At 44.1% G+C, this 13,919-nt stretch overlaps 1 protein-coding gene across 2 annotated transcripts in view; it reads left to right on the forward strand.

Annotated features, from left to right (window-relative positions):
- Positions 1-13,919, forward strand: part of NLGN4X (neuroligin 4 X-linked) — a 456,497-nt gene that overhangs the window by 162,964 nt on the left and 279,614 nt on the right. For both annotated transcript variants that reach the window (XM_068269915.1, XM_068269913.1), the window contains exon 2: positions 6,951-7,155. The gene's annotated coding sequence lies outside the window, so the exon portion shown is untranslated. The remainder of the gene's footprint in view (positions 1-6,950; positions 7,156-13,919) is intronic.

The raw sequence follows: 13,919 nt of genomic DNA on the forward strand, positions 1-13,919 counted from the left end.
CCCTGTCCTGACGCGTTTGCCCAAAGAGTGGGATGTTTGGATAGCATGTGACGGCTCATGCTGGTGGTGGAGAGGTTGTTAATATTTTTCCCCCTGCTCAGGCGGGTCTTGCACACCTTGCAAATCGCCATGGTAACATCCTCAGTGCAGTCTTCAAAGAAAGCCCAGACTTTGGAGCACCTGCCTCCTTGCTGGCGATTTCTGTTTGCTCCTCTTTTGCCTCTCACTTGAACTTCCACGCTTGTGGTGCCTGAAATTGCGCGCCGCCTACCTTGTGGCACAAGGCGAACTCGTGCAGCAGTGTGTTCTTCAACAGACTCATCTGTGCTGCTGCTACGACGGCGATGTTCTCGTTCACAAACAAAATCTGGGTCTCTGTCCACATTGTCCATACCCTCCTCTTCCATCTCCTCAAACTCGTCATATGTCATTGTGGGCCACCGCCGTGGAGTAGAGCTCCCCACAACAACCTCTGCGCAGCACACTCCAACGTCGTCTTCCAGATCTTGTCGGCCGACCTCCTGCAATTGCAACCCCTCCTGCCCAAATTGCTCTGGGATTTGGGTTTCCGAGTCCTCTTCGGACTCGCCTTGTATTTCAGTGCGCGGTGCATTTCCCACAGTTAACGGTTGTGAATCCAGGCACAACATTTCTGGCTGTTCCTCCATTGACCTTTGAAAGGTGGAAGTTTGTTGGGCTGGGAATAGCTCCTGCGAATACCCCATTGTGTCCTGAGGTAATTCATCGGACTGGTTATCTGGCAGTTGTGTGCGTGGTGTCGCTGCCGGTTGTGTCAGCTTTGTGCCCACTGGCTCCTTGTAACTGGCTGAGGACTCGGACCTCGTGCGTGATGTGCTGGTGCTGCTTAACCCACTGCTGGACGCTTGAGAGGTCATCCAAGTAATTATCTGGTCCTGTTCTTTTGGATTTGTGAGGGTTGTTGTCCTGGACAACATGGGCGGTATTGAGTGGGTTTTCTTGGGTGCTCCCCTGTGGCCTGTACGTGAACCGTCAGGGGAAACACCTCTTCCCTTGCCCCTCCCTCTTTCACCGGATTTCTTCCTCATTTCACTTATCCTTACAGTACACGCTGACTGGCAGCAGTACAGTGGCAGTACAGAAATGCTATACAGTACCACTATTCCCAGCAGCGACACAGAGCACAATGCTATACAGTGACGGGTGAGCGGTGTACCACTATTCCCAGCAGCGACACAGAGCACAATGCTATACAGTGACGGGTGAGCGGTGTACCACTATTCCCAGCAGCGACACAGAGCACAATGCTATACAGTGGCGAACGAGCGGTGTACCACTATTCCCAGCAGACACAGAACAGTACACAGAATGCTATATAGTGTGGCTGAACGAGCGGTGTACCACTATTCCCAGCAGACACAGAACAGTACACAGAATGCTATATAGTGTGGCTGAACGAGCGGTGTACTACTGTTCCCAGCAGACACAGAACAGTACACAGAATGCTATATAGTGTGGCTGAACGAGCGGTGTACTACTGTTCCCAGCAGACACAGAACAGTACACAGAATGCTATATAGTGTGGCTGAACGAGCGGTGTACTACTGTTCCCAGCAGACACAGAACAGTACACAGAATGCTATATAGTGTGGCTGAACGAGCGGTGTACCACTGTTCCCAGCAGACACAGAACAGTACACAGAATGCTATATAGTGTGGCTGAACGAGCGGTGTACCACTATTCCCAGCAGACACAGAACAGTACACAGAATGCTATATAGTGTGGCTAAACGAGCGGTGTACTACTGTTCCCAGCAGACACAGAACAGTACACAGAATGCTATATAGTGTGGCTGAACGAGCGGTGTACTACTGTTCCCAGCAGACACAGAACAGTACACAGAATGCTATATAGTGTGGCTGAACGAGCGGTGTACCACTATTCCCAGCAGACACAGAACAGTACACAGAATGCTATATAGTGTGGCTGAACGAGCGGTGTACTACTGTTCCCAGCAGACACAGAACAGTACACAGAATGCTATATAGTGTGGCTGAACGAGCGGTGTACTACTGTTCCCAGCAGACACAGAACAGTACACAGAATGCTATATAGTGTGGCTGAACGAGCGGTGTACTACTGTTCCCAGCAGACACAGAACAGTACACAGAATGCTATATAGTGTGGCTGAACGAGCGGTGTACTACTGTTCCCAGCAGACACAGAACAGTACACAGAATGCTATATAGTGTGGCTGAACGAGCGGTGTACCACTGTTCCCAGCAGACACAGAACAGTACACAGAATGCTATATAGTGTGGCTGAACGAGCGGTGTACTACTGTTCCCAGCAGACACAGAACAGTACACAGAATGCTATATAGTGTGGCTGAACGAGCGGTGTACTACTGTTCCCAGCAGACACAGAACAGTACACAGAATGCTATATAGTGTGGCTGAACGAGCGGTGTACTACTGTTCCCAGCAGACACAGAACAGTACACAGAATGCTATATAGTGTGGCTGAACGAGCGGTGTACCACTGTTCCCAGCAGACACAGAACAGTACACAGAATGCTATATAGTGTGGCTGAACGAGCGGTGTACCACTGTTCCCAGCAGACACAGAACAGTACACAGAATGCTATATAGTGTGGCTGAACGAGCGGTGTACTACTGTTCCCAGCAGTGACACACAATGACTGGGGGGGACCCTGGCTAGCGTGGCTGGAGCGCGAACTACCCTGCCTGCCTACCCAAAGCTAAACCCACAGACAAATGGCGGAGATATGACGTGGTTCGGGTATTTATTTACCCGAACCACGTGACAGTTCGGCCAATCAGAGCGCGTTCGGGTCCGAACCACGTGACCCGTTCGGCCAATCACAGCGCTAGCCGAACGTTCGGGGAACGTTCGGCCATGCGCTCTTAGTTCGGCCATATGGCCGAACGGTTTGGCCGAGCACCGTAAGGTGTTCGGCCGAACTCGAACATCACCCGAACAGGGTGATGTTCTGCAGAACCCGAACAGTGGCGAACACTGTTCGCCCAACACTAGTCCTGACGTTAGGCGCATCCGATCCAGCCCTTTGTGCTGCCCGGGAATGATTGGTCTGGGCTGCGCAGGGCTCTGGTGAGAGGGGGGCCCTCTTCCACCACTGCGTGTAACTGATCTCCGCGTGGCAGCGCTGATCAAGCTGTACGTGCGGCTATCAAAGTGCTAGCTGCGCGTACAGCACTTTACAGAACAGAAATTTCCCCACCAGGGGCTGACATAGCCTCCGCGGTGGCTTACGCCGTGTCCAGCACGGGGTTACCGCTAAGGAGGTTAATCTACTGCACCCATGCTACAATAGACCAGGCGGGAAGAAACTTCAGACAGTTATTACATTTTTTTTCAATAACTACCATAAAAAATATTTTTACTCAAATGCAATTCTAAAGGCCTTGAAGATGTTTAATACATTGTTGGCTCATATGCAATTCCCATTTTCTCCTAAGTTTTCTCCCAAGTGATATAACTTCTCAATAAAATGCTTTTAAGCCACTGGTAGGCAAGAAAATACCCAAAATAAGTTTAACATACTCTTTCACCTAGTTTTTGGCATGTTTCAATTGCAGAGTGCTGAAAAGTTATTTTAACCTATTAAGGACCAATTTTCCGGACCGTTTCGCTCAGTTGAATGGAACTAGAAGGTTTTGCAGCATATAGGAACCAATGAAAACGGACATTTACAACACACTGGCTGTAAAACGGATCGTTTTCACCGGATCCAGCTGGCCTGATCCGTATGTCCGGTTCCGTAAAACAACGCTAATGTGAACCGGGCCTAAGGCTGTTTCTGGACTGACACCTGACCAATGTGTTCCCTATTTAAGCCTGTTTCTCCCAGCAGCACATTGCTAGATCATTATTTGCTTGCAGTTTTTTATTCTGGTTATTGGTTCTGTACCTGAGGCTCTGTTTCCCTGTATTGATCTCAGCTAAGCCTGACTATTCTTTGCCTACTGTTATCTGATTTTCTGGTTATTGATCTTGGTCTGTCTGATTACTCTCCTGTGTGCTGATTTTGCTCTTATGCTCTTGTACATATGTGTGATCTGTGTTCTTGTATATTTGCCATTGTATATATTTTGTGTAATTGATGCTCCTGCATATTAACCTTTGTAAATATCTGTATAGTTAGCTAGTTTAATAATCAGGGTGGTATTATGGTATTTGTGGTGCACCATGTATTATCGATTGTACAATTGCATGTGCATTGCGGTGTGTGTATTTAATTGCACTTTTGGAGTCTGCTCCTGAAGAGGGGTGTATTTGCATATCATGACATACAGACTATGAACACCATTTTTTGTTTTAGGTTGATGAATTTGTGTGCACTAGTTTAAAAACAGCATATTACCAACTGAGAGTGTTAAAATAGTCGACTTCTAAAGAGTAGACTAATTCATGCCTAATACTATTTGCTAAATAATGCCAGTTGAAATGTGAACTATAATAGAAAAACCTTTCAACTTGACTGACTTTTGATGAGTGTTTGTTGTATAAAAACAGTTGTTTTTGTAAGTTGACATATTCAGTAATCTATGCGCTGTCAATGTCTTGATGTCACTGGTGATAGTTCTAGAAATGTTCCACAGTGATGTCTTCACATCACTTTTAATCATCTCTCCAGACCCAGACCTCCAGAAGACTAAGGATGCAGCCACCATTTTTTTTTTGTCATCCATAACTTCCTGTAAATCAAGCATGGTCTCACTTAAAGGGACACTGTAGGGGGGTGGGGGGAAAATGAGTTGAACTTACCCGGGGCTTCGAATGGTCCCCCGCAGACATCCTGTGCCCGCACAGCCACTCACTGATGCTCCGGCCCCGCCTCCGGTTCACTTCTGGAATTTTAGACTTTAAAGTCTGAAAACCACTGCACCTGCTTTGCCGTGTCCTCGCTCCCGCTAACCTCACCAGGAGCATACTGCACCGGCAGAGACCATACTGGGCCTGCGCAAGTACGCTCCTGGTGACATCAGTGGGAGCAAGGACACGGCAACGCAGGTGCAGTGGTTTTCCGACTTTAAAGTCTGAAGTTCCAGAAGTGAACCGGAGACGGGCCGGAGCATCAGTGAGTGGCTGCACGGGCACAGGATGTCTGCAGGGGGACCATTAGAAGCCCGGGGTAAGTTCAACTCATTTTCCCCCGACCCCCTACAGTATCCCTTTACGCACCTGTTTTAATGTGTATTGCTTTTACTCATCCTTGTACCATGTCAAAAGCTAAATCTTCTAAAACCACATCGGGTCAGATGACCAAAGGTGAATGTAATTTTTCTACAACTATGCTTAGACCAAAATGGAAATAATATTCTTAAGTGTGATTCATTCTACTTTTCATTTCCTGGTATTTGAAATTGTAATGTATTTATATGAGCTACTGCATTACCAAGATTAGGATCACATTCTGATTTTTCCCCTGCACTTATTAATTACTTCAGCTGCCTATATATTTTCCTCATCAGTTTCAGTTTTTACAGAATGTAAATTGTTTTATTTTTTCTTCTCTTCTATATTCCTTTTAATTGCCATAAGAATACTCTCAGCATTACATACAGTATTTATCACCTGTCTCAGGAATTAGAGGTATAGTTATTTCACTGTCTCTGTAATTAATATTTAACTATATGTTCTGTTAAAGTGAGGTGAGAATGGTATGGAGTCTGCCATATTTTTTTCCTTATAAGCAGTAAGGCCTGGAACCCACTGAAAACCGCAAACGCGAAACGCTACCGCTAGAGTTTTGTCTGAGCGGTTTGCAAGCGGATTCATGCGCGTTTGCGGTCGCGTTTTGCAACATTGTATTTTTTTGCTCAGCGGTTGCGTAGCGTTTTGCGCTTTGCGTTTTTATCCTGATTGGTCCTGTGAATAATTTTTCATTTTGTTACAGTGTGCTGAACCGCAAAACGCTAGCAAAACCGCTCAGTTTAGGTTTTGCTGAGCATTTCCGCTAGTGTTTCAATACTTTACATTGAAGCGCTAACGCTCCCAAAATGCTGCACGTCCTGCGTTTGCGTTTCTGGGAAACGCAAATGCTCCTGTGGAAGTTGCCCCATCCATTAACATTGGCCCAGCGTTTTGGCAAAGTGCTAGCGTATCGCAACGCTGCCAAAACTCTGCCAAAATCGCTCCTGTGGGTTCCAGCCCTGACAGTTGTCTGGCTTACCTGCGGATCCTTTGCCACTAATACTTTTAGCCATAGACCCTGAACAAGCATATACAGATCAGGTGTTTCTGACCTATTGTCAGCACTGACAAGATTGCTTGTTCACATGCTACATGCTTGTTCCTGGTGTAATTCAGCCACTACTGCAGCCAAATAGATGAGCAAGGCTGCCAGCCAACTGATCTTGTTTAAGGGCTCTTTCCCACTAAGACATTGCGTTAGATGCGTCGTTAAGGTCGCATAACATGCCCCTAACGCAACGCATGTGAGCTTTGAAGTTGGACGTTATAAAGAGCCACGTTATGCGTCTCTTGATGCGTCCGTGATGCATACTTTTTGACGCATACAATCGGACAAAAATGGCGCATGCGGCTAATAAAAAAACAAAAACATTACTGCGCATGTGCAAACAGTCCAACGCGGCGAAATAAGAGTATAACGCACAGCTTGCTGCACTTTCATTTAGTGTGCAGCATTATACTCTAACGCAACGTGGGCACTGTGACCAGCCCATTGATTTGTCATTGCTGTGAGTTGGTCTGCGTTACAGGCTGCTGTAACGTCAGACCACAACGTCCAACTGTGAAAGCAGCCTAAAAGGAAATAAATATGGCAGCCTCCATATCACTCTCACTCCGGGTTTACTTTAAAAGTTATATTTATAGTACTTCACAGTATAAAAATTCTTTAAAAAAACTGACATTTTGCAATACAGAAGGCAGAAAATAATTATTCATTATGTTTCACTTATAGGTAATAAAGATACCACTTTTCTAAAGAATTTTGTTGTTCAACTCGCCTAGCAGCAGAGACTGACAGCCTGCATACGTTGTGAATTGGAAAGTAAACTGCTAAGAAGCTAAAATGCTTATTTGCATATTTGCATATTAGGGGATACCTTAAAAATACGCTGGAACCAGTCTGATTGAGAAGTTACTGGAAATCAGTGATGATGCTAGTAAGTATATGTTTGCCCATCTCAAATTATATTTTACACTTATTATAATATATTTAACAATGCAATGTTGTATTTTTACAACCTTTTGATTCATGTATGTTTTCCTGAATTCAGCATGTAACTGAACCAAGATGAAAATGTCTCTGCCTTTGTATGATTGGCTAATAGGTAAATCTAAAGGACAGAGGAAAGTCAGAAAGCTGTTCGAAACTTGCATGATAACGAGACAGTATTTGCCAATGCAAATCCTGATAATGCAAGAGGTAAGGGTGATGCATATGCGAAGGCTTATATATAAAACATATGATCCTTTTGTATCAAAGTAATTTTCCTGGATAAGATAGTGGAAATCATTCAAGGACTTATCATATGGAAATTCAGGTATATCATTCCTGGCTCAGAGTCATAGGATAAAAATGTAGAAATATATTGTTCACGTTCATAGATGAGTCTTAGTGAAAAAAGAGGTTTAAGAAATAATCCAATTAGAAGTAAATTACTGCAGCATTGTAGACAATGGAGATGCAAGACTGTCATGCTTTATGATATACAATAGCAATTTAGACTTGGGAGACAACCGGGCCTTACATATAAATATTAATCCAGGTAAATTAATAAAAACATACCATTTATAGAAATTGTAGCTTCACGTTCATTAAAAAATGATATTGGCCTATTTCATTGATGCACAATTCTTTTGTAATTTATTTTTTTCAATAAACCACTGATATGCATGTTAAATGAATGTTAGGCATCGCATATGTTTAATTTTAGACTACTGGTAACAAATATTCCTAATGATTACTCCTTTTATGAAAGCTACTGAAAGTGCTTATATCTCCAACTTAAAATTAGGCAAGGTAAGAACCTATAGTCTTAGACAGTTAATTTAAGTTCATTGCCCAATAGTTAACCTCCCTGGCAGTATGATTACTTTTTTACTAATTTTAGGGCCTCAAAGGCAGCCCTGCACATTACTTACCTCCCCTGAATCCAGCCCTGCAATTCTCCCTCTATCATCGAGGTGGCACTCTACTCCTATAGTGAGATTGTCATCATGTGACAAAGGCAATCTCACTTGAAGAATTGAGAGCCTCAGAGGACTGGAAGAAGAATGGCTGCCAGTGCCTGGATTACAGGGGAGGTGAATTAGAAACACCACCACTCTTCACTGTGTCTCCAAACCTCCTGTCAGCTACCCCGAGTCAGGCTCAGGATTACCGCTCCTGACTTCTTTTTTTCACCATGAAGGAGGTTACCTTAGACCCCAATGCATCACTATAGACCCCAATGCAATTTGCTGGTATGGCAGAGCAAACTGAGTGAATTGGTTAGGCTCCCCGTCACTGTTAAAAATTGGTTGGCTTAACTCTAGCTACTGGTAGAGCTAGTGGAAGGGGTTAGTAATTAGTGCCCGGGATTTGACTATGATATACTTGAAAACCAGATCTACTGTAGCAATAGGTGTAGGAAGGAGGGGTAAGGTGGAGGGGTTAGTGTGAGGTGTAGGTAACTGTAATTGAATGTCAGTAACATTACAATCCCAATATTCTAATTATATGAAACTGGGAAGAACTGGTGCCCAGATTAACAGGGGTGTTTATTGAAGGGTTGCTGTACAGTAAAGCTTGCTAAACCTTTTTCAGTGCACATTAATTTTGGATTGGAAGGCACTGTTTTCCTCACAGAAAGAAATTTAACATTTTAAGATTTTTTTTTTTGTTTACATAATTAATGTAAGCTCTCTGTGTAGGCTCTCTTCTCTAGTATACCACAGGATATGGGAGTGAGAGCTGCTGGTAATTTTTTGTCGGAGATAGGCACATGAGAATCAGGACACAATGAGTTTGTTCTGGCCCTCTTGACCTTAATACTTGAGGACAATGTATTCCTATTTGATGGAACCTACTACCTCCTGGTGCAGGGTGCATCGTCACACGCAAATCTGTATCTAGGGGAATGGGAATGGATGTTTAACTTGGAAGCTACAAAAGGAAAAGGTCTTAATGATAGTATAGATTATAAAGTATTCCTTTAGGAGTAGTCTGGCATTTTTCACCTACCTGCCTTGGAGCCTGATCAAACCCAATCTGGGGTGTTTCTATGGTCCTTAAAGCGGATCCGAGATGAAAAACTAAATATAACAAGTGACTTGTCTATACATCTTATCTAAAGTTTAGATAGTTTACACAGCAAATCTATCTTCAAACAGCTTCAACAGTATATTAATATTTTTTCCTGTGATACAATGGGAGCAGACATGTTTTCTGCTTGTCACTATTACACAATCACACACACAGGCAAGCTTATCTGTATCTAGGCATGCTAATCTGCATATTCTGTGAAAACTCCACTCTTATCTCCTCCATTACACAGGCAACTGATCTGTATCTGCACTGCAGCTCTCAGATTGTGAAAACTCCGCCTCTGAAATCTATAGCTAGTAACACCTTTTTCACCTGCCCAGACTGAAATCCCACAATCCCTTGCAAGCGCCAAGGCACTCTGGAGAAGCTGTGGGTGTGACTTATTTAGTTTATAGGGAATTAGAGTATTAAAACAAAACAAAACAAGTATTTGGCTTGAGGAATGCCCTATAAACTATATGTAAGGAACACAATTATGCAATGAGTAAAAGTTCATCTCGGATCCACTTTAAAGCTGAACAAAAATAAAAAAAACCAAAATGTTTAACTTACCTGGGGCTATTGCCAGCCCCTTGCAGCCTTCCTGTCCCATGCTAGTCCTCCACGATCCTCTGTTCTCCCGCCACCAGCTAGTTGTGTTACTGTCGTGCCGTTGACTTGTCGATGGCAAGCCATGTGTATCTTTCCTCGTTTTCCCGCCCACAATAGTGTCCTGTGCTAATAGCGCAAGACGCTATTGAAGAGAAAGATACGCAAGGCCCGGCGCGCACAGGTGCAGTTGATGAGTTGACTGAACCAAAAGTAGCTGGCGGCGGGAAAACGGAGGATTGTAGAGGACCGACGCGGGACAGGAAGGCTGCAAGGGCAGAAACCCCAGGTAAGTGAAACTGTTTTTTTTTTCTCATTCAGTTCCGCTTTAATAAAAGCTTATTGCTCATGTCATCCCTTTCTGTAGAACAAGGTAGCAACTCTATGGTCTACCTTTTGATTAATCTTTTAAATTAAGTTGATTGATGTCTTATTGGTGCGACGCTGTCGGCATGTGTGTGGGTCATGGTTAGCATACAAGTCTAAGCTATCCACACATAATTTATCTGACCGTGAACTGGATACTTATGAGGATGTTCCTTTTCATGGAGAATATTATTATTGATTTGGTTTTGTATACATTAGATTAGCACCTGCTCCATGTATGAGTGTGTGTCTGTTCCAGTTTATGCACACCCTATCGCTCCGCCCTTCCTCACTCAGTGGGCTCAGGTTCCTATGGAGTATGTGAAATCATGAAATGCCACGCATTTCCAGGTGGGCATAACCTTTGTGGCAAGCAAACCACATCCTTTTGATGTGGGGAACTTGTGCATGCATGTGCACATAGGTGCTGGTCACTGGGAGGGGTTTAGGCAGGTGTGGGGGGGGGGGGAGTGTATGGGAGGTGAACTGGGCGGATGCCGCCACACATATATATCACATTTTATTGTAGTTTAGTTTGAAGGATGGTTCAAGTGTGTCATTGCATGTCCCTGGCCGTGCTAAAGGCAAAATATGTTGGACACAGTGGACAACCTTTGAACCATCACTTGCTGCCTGCTTTGCCATTTCATCTGCATATGGACTTTTTACACATCGGCTTGGATTTGCTTATTCCATACAAGTAGCCTGCATCAATTAACATCCACACATCTGGATGTCTATATCCTGGCTGAATCTTTGGATCCCTTTACACAGGAGTTGTAAGTATACCAGTTTTTGTACTGTGGTGGTCATGCACAGGCTGCTTTCTGATTAGATGCAGTCTTGTGTTCTCTTTTGGAACATTTGATTTTCCGCATAGGTTGAGGGCCAGCTTTGTCCAGCTGACACTGGTGCTACCACAGGTTGGAGTAGTGACACATGGTTCACACACGGATTACCGGGTGTCTTACAACTCAGTCATTATCTGAAATGTATTGCAGTTGGGCACAATCAGAGTGCTTCATATATTGACATCATATTTGGTTTGCCAACAATCATCTGGTTTGATCTATAATTGGACACAATTTGATTGATTCAGACCTGGATATAATGCATAGACATTTGCAGGCTCCAATCAAGCATTTTCATGTTCTTAATAACATCAAAATTACATCAAAGGAATAAAATATCAATGACCAATTGAATAATTACAGTGTATAGTGTAAAATGATCTCAATATCTACACTTATACATTTTTCAAAATGTGTCCAAAACATTTACATAAGAAAAGTCAGTTATACCCCTTAGTTATAGTAATAGTATCATTGAAGACTATCTTGGAATCTCAATCAAGCATTTTCAATGCTAAATCTTGCATGCAGATGTTTCTGGACAGTTTGTATTGCAGGTGTTGTGAGGACTGCAGCCTCATTTCATTAGGGAGATGGCATTTTAGCCTTTTATAGGGGGTTGGGGCTCTTGCATAGTTGCTTTGTGCACTTTGTCTGAAATATGTTTATTTTTAATACTGATTTGATTATTTAATTAAATAGCTATTTTTTTTATATAATTAAATGCACCCAAGCACCAATTATTTAACTAGTGTATTTGCATAATCTATATTTCCCCTTCAGTCCCCTAATCTATATTTCCCCTTCAGTCCCCACTGGAGAAATACAAAACAAAAAGGCATGCAGAGTGATTTTGAAGCACAGGTGTAATGGATTGCGGAGATGCCGCTGCGCGGTCTGGCAGCGGGGCGGCTGTCTGAGCGTTCAGACCAGCGGTTTCCGCACAGCAGCATGCGTCTGGTTTGCCTGGGCCTTCTAGTGCACACAGATGGAGAGCTACGCGCACGCACGCTAGAAGGCAAGCCCTATATGTCAGTAGGAGAGGGATCAGCTGATCAGGTCGATCAGCTGATCCCAGCGCGGTTACTGATTGGCTGAGTGGCCCAGGGCGACGCGGAGGAGCGCTGCAGTATATATAGATCTTGCTGCTCAGTCTCTGGTTGTCTGCCGTTGTGAATACTTACGTGTGAGCACTCAGACCTCAGTCAGATCCCACGGTGTGTTAGAACCAGGTGGACCTGGGAATTCACACTTAGCCAGATTACTGCTGTGTTATACTTTAGACCAGTTCCGGGGTGTTGAGACCAAGGACCTCACACCCAAGCTTAGGATCACTGTGTCATTGCTGTGTTATACTTTAGACCAGTTCTGGGGTGTTGAGACCAAGGACCTCACACCCAAGCTTAGGATCACTGTGTCATTACTGTGTTATACTTTAGACCAGTTCCGGGGTGTTGAGACCAAGGACCTCATATCCAAGCTTAGGATTACTGTGTCATTGCTGAGTTATTCTCTAGACTAGTTCCTGGGTGTCGAGACCAAGGACCTCACACCTCAGACTAGGACTGTGCTTTATATCTGTTATGACTATTTGCTCTGTCGACCTCTCTCTTGCTTTCTGATTCGGTACCCCTGCATATCTGCCTACCTGTTGCCAAACTCTGCCTTGTTACCAAATCAGCCTTCTGTCTCTGTACCTTATCTGCTCGTGTGTTCCCAACCTGGCCTGCCTGACCCTCCAGGCTGTCACTCGTCCCTTGAGTGCTCAGTCTATCTGTACTAGCTGTGACACTATTCCACCAAGTGTCAGTTAGTTATTAGGACTCCTGCTCCTCAGAGAGTCCAGGCTGCTAGCAGCCAGTGGCCTCTACTGCCCTGGTGTCCCCTGGCTGCAGTACAGTCTATTATCTGATCACCAAGTATCACTGGTTGCCAGGTTCTCTCTATTCCCTCTCTCAAGGAGATAGTTCCTGCACAGCCAAGGGCCACCTGCCCCTCAGGTGGTTCCTGGCCGAGCTGCCTGTGTCTCCCGCCTCACGGGAGATAGCCTACAGTTACACCAAACACTTACACTTCATTAGGTGTCCAGAGGTTAGTCATACTTGTATTATTGGTGATTCTGCAGATCATCCATAATCAAGTATACATCTGTATTGTTGATGATTCTGCAGATCATCAATAATCAGATTCTCTCTGTGTGCTGACACCAATCGTTACAACAGGTCTGTATAGTCCATTCCTATTGCCTGAAACAGTGATTTTGGTTATAAAAGGGAATGGGTGTTGCCAATAAATGTGATTTTGTTAATAAAGGGCACTGGATGTGGCCAATAAACATGATTTTATTTACAAAAGGGCACCTGTTTGTAGCCAATGAGTGTGAGGCACTGGATGTTGCCGCCATTGGAATATAACCCTAACCCTAATCCTAACCTTAATACCCCCTGGCACCTAACCTTAAATCCCCATGTTTATGCCTACTGCCTAACCACCCCAGGCCTTACCCTAAGTCCCCCATAGTGGTGCCTAACCTTATCTCCACCCTAACCCCGGCGTTCATCCTCAAACCCCCATTTTGGTGCCAAATCTTAACCATGGTATTCAGTGAGATTATTCTAGAGAGTATTTGGCATGATTCTTGCAGTCGTAGTTTATGTCTAAGATATAAATGATATTCAGTGCGGTCATTGTAGCCGCAATTTTTGAAAAATAAAACCAGCATTCTCCATGATCCTTGCAGCCGCATTTAATGGCAAAGATATAAATGGTATTCACAATGATTCTTGTAGGTGCAATATTGAAAAGATATGAC

Source organism: Hyperolius riggenbachi, chromosome 2, assembly GCF_040937935.1.
Source record: "Hyperolius riggenbachi isolate aHypRig1 chromosome 2, aHypRig1.pri, whole genome shotgun sequence".
Lineage (NCBI taxonomy): Eukaryota > Metazoa > Chordata > Amphibia > Anura > Hyperoliidae > Hyperolius > Hyperolius riggenbachi.